At 47.6% G+C, this 7,258-nt stretch overlaps 1 protein-coding gene across 3 annotated transcripts in view; it reads left to right on the top strand.

Moving 5' to 3' along the window:
* The first annotated feature begins 3,907 nt into the window (after nucleotides 1-3,907).
* TFDP2 (transcription factor Dp-2) overlaps nucleotides 3,908-7,258 on the top strand; it is a 49,575-nt gene continuing 46,224 nt past the window's right edge. For all 3 annotated transcript variants that reach the window (XM_038145337.1, XM_038145336.1, XM_038145335.1), the window contains exon 1: nucleotides 3,908-4,208. The gene's annotated coding sequence lies outside the window, so the exon portion shown is untranslated. The remainder of the gene's footprint in view (nucleotides 4,209-7,258) is intronic.

The following is a 7,258-nucleotide window of genomic DNA, read 5'->3' as shown; positions in this document are numbered from 1 at the left end:
ATACCCAAGACATACAGTCCTCTTGTTCCAGGTGGTATCCTAGAGGATGCACTCTGGATAACCATTTTACCACTGTCACTGTTTAATTTGAAACAGGAATTTAAGCTGTTTCCACTAGCCTCAAATCTACAGGAAAGAAACTTCACTACAAATTAAGGATGTAGAAAGGCCTTGGTATATTTACCAGCTGAACCTTTCAAATGGCCTGCAGAGTTGTGAGTTCTGTTGTGGAGAGGTTCAAAGTAGGGAGTAAGGCTCTGAAAGTCTCCCAGGACGGACCAACCTTTGGAGGTCAGAGCATTTGCCACAGCTTGACACGAAGTTGCCCAAAGACTGAGCAGACAAACTGACATTTTCAAGAAATTTGTTTACTGATCAAAGTCTCTTTTGCTTATCTTTTACAAGAAAATTTATTTTATCTTCCCAGGAAATCCTTAATGTGATGTTATCTAAAAGTGGTACCTGATAATTGATTTGAAATAAGCTTTAGATACATTTTTACAGGTGCTTTGCTGTCTCAATTTTTGCTGCACAGAAGGGCATTAAAACCATTTTAGAACCTCACTCATACTAACTTTTATTTAGTATATGACAGCTTTTACTGCAGTCTTTTTTAAAAATTTTTTGTCTCAAGTGTTTTCATCAATTTGGAAAGTATATGTAATTTTACATTTTCTATCAGCTGAATTTGATAGTAAAGGTAACAATGCAAAATGAAAACTATTACCTAGTTTGCAGTTTCGTCATTTTAAGATATTCAGTTGAGATTTAGTGTACTTGGGATTGGACAGCAATGACATTGGCATGTGAAGATTGGCAATTCAGTTGAGATGTGTTAATGATCTCTGGGCGTTCTGCCTTCACTGATCCCACCCTGCTGATAGTAGATAACGTCGGATCAGTTTGGCAGTGGGATCATTCATAACCATATAGTCCTAGTAAATATGTGGGGACTGTGTGGCATGAATAGTGCTGCCTCATAATAATCCTCTGTTGTTGGAGGAATCTTGCTACTATTAGATTAATTGTTGTATATCAAGAGAAAGGGCAGATGAAAAAGTCTTCAGATAGTGGAAAATACTATCAGCAGCTGTATGAATTTTGTTACATAGCTAAAAAAAAGATCAAGTCATCAGTGTTAAGAAGCTTACTGTAATAAACTTGACTAAGATTTTTGAGTACTGTTTTCTTTTAAGCAGTATTTTCTGCTCTTCTCTAACAGCTAATTTTATGTAAAATTAATTCACTTGCTCTCATTTGTTTTTAACAAGAGCATTTAGACTTGCTTTCCTGTCAGGAGAAAGTAAAAAAAGCAAAACACCAAGTTGCTGAAAGCCTTCTACCTTCTACTGCCATAGTCTCTATAGCAAGATCCTTCAGTTAGTCCCACTATTTCCAGGATCAGGGCACAGCACAAGAGGCTCACCAGTTGAAGAGAAAGAGGTAAGAACCATTTCCTGCCAGTCGTGGGGTTGTGTTGCTGGTCAGAGCTAGAGTACAAAGGTGTGAGCCCCTCTTGAAACAAAGAGGTGTGACAGTCCTGCAGGTGAGTCGGGAATACGGCGGTGCTCTGACCCAGAAGTTGGGCAGTGTGTTAGTTTAAGGCTTTGGGGGGAGTCAGGGCAGGTTGAGCAGGAGAAAAGGGGGGGGTGGTGGAGGGGGGAGCCTGTTTTGGGTTAATGTTTGTGCAGGTTATCACAGCAAGGGCTGTGGGCTGGCAGGAAAGCAGTAGAACTAGCAAATACTGAAAAGTGATGTGCTGTGAAAGGGAAAAGAGCTGGCATCTGGGAGAGATCTGACTCGATCTGACTGACCAGGGGGAGCAAGGTGGTGTTCTAGGGCTAGGACACCAGATGAGTTCTGGGGGGACACACGAGAGCTTCCTGCAGCTGCTCAGCCCACACCTTAGCATGTGTAAAAAACCCAATTCTAAAGGGTTTTTTTTCAATGCAGCCTTCATTCTGGGGTAAAATTTGGGATTGGTGAAAGTTCTGGAAAGATTGTGTATTGGCTTAGAAAGTTATATAAGTAGCATACTTACACTCATGCAAGTTGGTCATTGTTTCACCACCTTCAAACTCAATAGTGTGTGTGTGAATATATATGGATAGATGTGTGTATATAGAATTAGTCTACAATTTGCTGTTGAAAGCAAATGCAAGCTACAGCAGTGACCTTCCATTTCTCTAATGGGGGCTTAAAATGGCTATTTTTCATGTTCATAATCAGCTCCAGTATCTGAATTCAGCTCATCACTGTTTCTTGCCAAAAAAAAGTAAATAAACCAATGAACCAAAAAGAGATCTGTGAAGCCCAAGTGTCTTTATTGAGGCTGGGTTCAAGTATTTGTTTAGCTGTGGTAACTAATAATAGTGCAGTAAACCAGCCAACCTGGTTGCTTCTGGTTTGCTTCCTTTTGAAGGTAGTGTGTGCCTTCTGCACTTCTGTCAGGGCGTGTGTCATATTAGTGGTTGTGGTTGTGCCTGTTAGAGGGGGCTCCATGAGAATACACAATAGTTTGCATATTTCTATTGCTTTTGTTGAATGTATCTTGCATAACAATGCCAAAATTGATAAAAGGTCTTGTTACACGTCATGGAAGTGTTCTGTAGAGGATGAACGGAAACTAAAACCACAATCTGCAAATTCCTAGGCACATGCAAGATTTTTCAGTTGTAAACCGCCCCACTGCAATAAATATAAAGGCCTTGTTTGCTAATATTGCTAATATTCCTTAGACTGACATTTTGGAACTCAACTTTATAGGCTGAACACCTGGTTTTTGGATGTTACTCCCCTTTTTAGCCAAGGGGACAGGATCAAAAATATCTCTTTCTAGAGCATTTAATGTTTTCTGTAAAGCAAGAAAAACAGAAGCTTACCATGTTTGATCTAGTATATGTATGATCTGTAGGGATCTAAAGCACATAAATAGTGTTTGTGTCCCCATAAACCTTGTTTTGCTCAGCTTGCTCAGTGGCCTTAAGCTGCATTTGTGTTAGAGGAATATGCAAAATGGGTAACTGCGCGCCTTGGATGTGTGCCTGGCTGCACTCGAGAAAGACCTAACAAATGTTGTGTCGTTGCGTTGAATGGAACTAGTGCCGAATTTATTTTTTTGCTCCCAGAAGTGCTTTCTCTGTAAGAATACGTAACCCTGCTTCGTTGAAACAGTTTTTAAAGCGGTAAGGAGATGTTGAAATCAAACACTTGTTCAGGCTTTCCCAGGCGCCGAGCAGGGCCCGGCTTTTCGCGGCTGCGGGGCGGGTCCCGGCTCTCGCGGGGCGGAGGTGCGAGGGTGCGGCGGCTGCCCCCCGGCGCCGCCGCCGCTTTGTTGGCCCGGGAGCCTTTGTTCGCAGGGGGAGCACGGCGGGAGCCGGGCCCGGGCACGGTGCACCGAGGGCCCTGACCTCGTCGTGCCGCCGGCTCCCGCGCCGGGGCCGGACGTTCCCGCAGCGCCCGCGGCGCCGAGCCCGCGGCGGGGCTGAACTTTGCATCCCGGGACGCAGCCCCACCGGCTCCTCGCAGATAAGCGGCACGCCGGCGGCCGCAGCCAGCGCGGCGCCGCGCGCTGTGTGTAAATCCAGGCCCGTATATGTTTATGTATTTGTGTATGTATACCCGGGCGCCGCTGGGCCAGGCGCGGCCGCTGCAGCCGGCGCGGGGATCGAACCCCCACCCTGACAGCGGCCGGCGCGCGCCGCGAGGGAGAGGCGGCGGCCGCGGGTCCCGGTCGGCCACGCCCTTCCGCCCCGCCCCCCCGGCCCCGGCCCAGCGGATTGGCGGGCGGCGTGTGTACACACACGGGTCCGAGCCAATGGCGCGGGGATGACGCCTGACGTCACGCGTCGCGGCAGCCAATGGGCGCTCCCGGCCGGCAGACGCCGCCAAGCTTGTGCGGGGGAGCAGGACCGGGTAGCGCTCGGCGCGGGGCGGGCGCGGGGGGGCGGCGGGGCCGGGCCGGGGGCGCTGCGGGCGCTGCTGCCGCCACGCACCGGGGGCCGCCGGGGGGTCCCGGCTCCGGGGCCTCCTCGCCAGCGGCGAGTGCGCGGCGCCGGCCCGGCCGAGAGGCGTCGTCGGCGCGACTGGATCGCTCCTTGCCGCGGCGGCTGCCAAGGGACCGTCGCCGTCTCGTCGCCTCAGCGTCGCTGTCTGGGCCCAGCCCGCGCCGCCGCCCGCCTTACCTTCGTCCCCGGCCGGGCCTGCGGGTGAGCGGGGAGCGAGGGCGGGTGTGGGGGGCTGTGAGGGGGAAGGGGCAGCGCCTTTCTTCAGCGATCAGCGGCCGCCGCTCCCCGTGCCCCGGGAGCGCGGTCCCGCCGGCCCCGCCGCCCCCTCCCCGGTGCCGCCGGGCAGCGCGGTCTCGCCGCACCTCGTCCCCCCCGGTGCCTCACGCCGGGAGGACCCGGGAGGCCGGGAGCCGGTGCCCGACACCTGCGGGCGGGCCCGGGCGGCGGTGACAGCCGGGGCGCCTCCTCCATTGTGGGGAGCGCTGGCGCGGCGGGGCTGGGCCGCGCCGGGCTGTGCGGGCTGCGGAGCGAGCGGCGGCCCGGCCGCGGCCCCGGGGCGGGAAGGCACCGGCCGAGCGCCCGGCCCTGCTCAGCGGCGCCTGAACTTCGTGTCGGGGCGGTTCTCACCCGCGGCTCTTATCGGGAGAGGGTCAGTCCGGCACAACAACAACAAAACTTCCCTGCCTGCCTCTTCCTGGGAGTTACAGGCCTGCCCGGGCTTCCAGCTGTAAAGGGCTCAGCGGCAGAGGTGAACCCAGTGTAAACACCGTCTGTTGGAGCTGAGAATACAAACAATAGGAGGAAAATACGGAATAAGCAAACTTCCTTGAAATGTGGAAGAAAATCGCAAATGAGAGCGCGTTCCCTCGTTGAGTAAAGGGGGGATGACGAGCTGTGTATCACAGCGTATGTTGTTCTCCTCTGGAGAAAGGACTTTGGGTTTCATTTTCTCTGTAAATTCTTGATTTGACAGAGAGAATGAATAGTTTTAATTGATATGATATAATATGCTGGGTAAACATCTATTACAAATATTTCTTGGTCAGTTTTTGTAAGTCTGAAAACAATTCAATTATTTTTTTGACTCTTCATTAATATGGCTCACAGTGACTTTTTTTTTTCAACTACTATCACTGATGTAGCTTAATTATGTTCATAAAAGGTAGTAAAATGCTGGAGGTTGTGTAGTGCTGTAACAAATTGCAACTTGGATTCAGAAATAATATTATGCTGGTAAAAATGGATGCTGTTAAAAAAGAAATTAATAGATTTTCTGTATTCCTTTACCCTTCCCAAATTAACCTAATTTCTTTTGATTATATTCTATCCTGTCATACGCAAAAATGGATCTGTATAAGTGTGGCAAAGACTGAGAGGACCAGTGTTACAGGGCAAATGCAGACCTGTGTTTCACAGCCCATATTTATGCCAATGCTGTGTATACTCACTGGTGTTTTTTACACTGTGAAGTATTGAATTTCAGGAACTTCTGTTCAAACTAACGTGTAGGGTGTTAAATATAGCACTTTGAAAAAAACATGGAGGACTAAGGAGAAGTTTGTGTTATAGAAAAGAAAAGACTTGGCAGGAGAGGTGGTCAGGAGGAAAAAAAGTCAACTTTTCTTTTGAAAAGTTTCTTACTCTGAAGTGAGTCTAGTGCTTCTAGAAGAGGACAGAGTAACAGGTCAAATGATTTAGTTCTATTCTGGGGAAAAAAGAAAATTATTAAATATGCATAAGATTGTCTCATGGGTGGATTTAAGAGTGATCTTATATTACTGTCAAATTATTTGGCTTTCTTTTAACCACTTCCTCTTTAAACAAAAATCACTACTGCAGCATAGCAAAAAGAAACCGTTTGACTTGTACTATCTTAAGAGAATTAATTTTACAGAAAACACAGCAGTGAGAGGAATGCTCTTAATTACTGCAGAGGGTTCTGACTGGTGGCCTCACTTTGTGAAGTGGGAAGGTACAGTTTCAGAACAGCATCTTGGCAGCAGCTCTCCAGTGTCAAAGGCACTGGCCAAGCAACCCAGCTGAGCAGCAGCAGTGCTGTTCTCCAGGGGATGCCAGTAGTGCAGGAGAATTCCTTATCTGTGTCTGCTCTTGTCTGTGTTGGACAGCACTGTAGAGACCTCTGCAGCATCTGGACACGCTTCCTGAGCAGTTGAGAGCACCGTCCCAGTGAAGATCCTTCAGTAGCTTTGGCTAAAATTGTTGGAGGCTTAGTGAAGAAACACGGACCAATTCCAGCATTACATCCTCATCAAGGGTGCATGATGTTGGTTTAGATGTGCAGACCCTGTCACTGTGCCTTTGAAAGCTGGATGTGAATCTCTAAATGCAGTATAGAACAGTGACTTGCATGGTATGGAGGAGAAGCTGCTGTAGCCCATCCTATGTAGAGAGAAATATTTACATTTCTGTGTCCTAATGTGGAGCAGAATGAGTTCTAGTTATATCCAGTCTAATTCAGTTCTTGGAATTGCATCTCTTCTGATGTGCTACCTTAATGTAATGTTCTTAGGGCTGTCTCTGATAAGTGATAATCTCTTAAATTGCTTGGTTTTTCATTTTTTGAGTGTAATGCTATAAGACTTTCTCCACTACCTTTCCAATTGCATTCACTGTATGTGACTCTTAATGAACCAACAGTGAATCTCAAAATTGGGAAAATCAGCTGTCTGTTCTGCTGCAAGGAAGTACACTTGTGGATTATTTTGTGCGTAAAGCAAAGAAACCACTGGAATCAGATGGGTTTGTCACAAAACTTTAGGTATTAGGTGAAAAACAACCCCAATGTCTTGGTGTGGTAATAGGGCACATAACATGGTGGAGACGAGGGCACAAATGCCTGTGGTGGGGTCTGAGAAACTGGGGATATGCAAGGAAATATTGTAAAAGGTGCAAGTGTGGTAGGGAGTGAGAGTTTTGTAGCTACTTCCTGGATTGATTCTTCATGTATGTTTAGTAACTTCCAGTATTAGAATGAAATGAATTCTTTTTCCCCCCATCATTTGATTTGTAGACTATGACTCTTTTGCAAGGATCTGAGGCAGTAGTAGGTGATCTAACTTTCATAGTTTCATTAAAGGAACTCCTTTGCTCCTTGGTCTGATGTGCTGTGTGCAGTGATAGTTTCCAATAAAGGGCTTTACAGACTCCTCAAATTTACTTTTATGCTTTTCAGTATTTATAGCATAAAAATCAATCTAAGCAATTCCAACTTCAGGCCTACAATAGTTCAG

Source organism: Motacilla alba, chromosome 9, assembly GCF_015832195.1.
Source record: "Motacilla alba alba isolate MOTALB_02 chromosome 9, Motacilla_alba_V1.0_pri, whole genome shotgun sequence".
NCBI classification, from domain to species: domain Eukaryota; kingdom Metazoa; phylum Chordata; class Aves; order Passeriformes; family Motacillidae; genus Motacilla; species Motacilla alba.
This window is presented reverse-complemented; position numbering and strand designations above follow the sequence as displayed.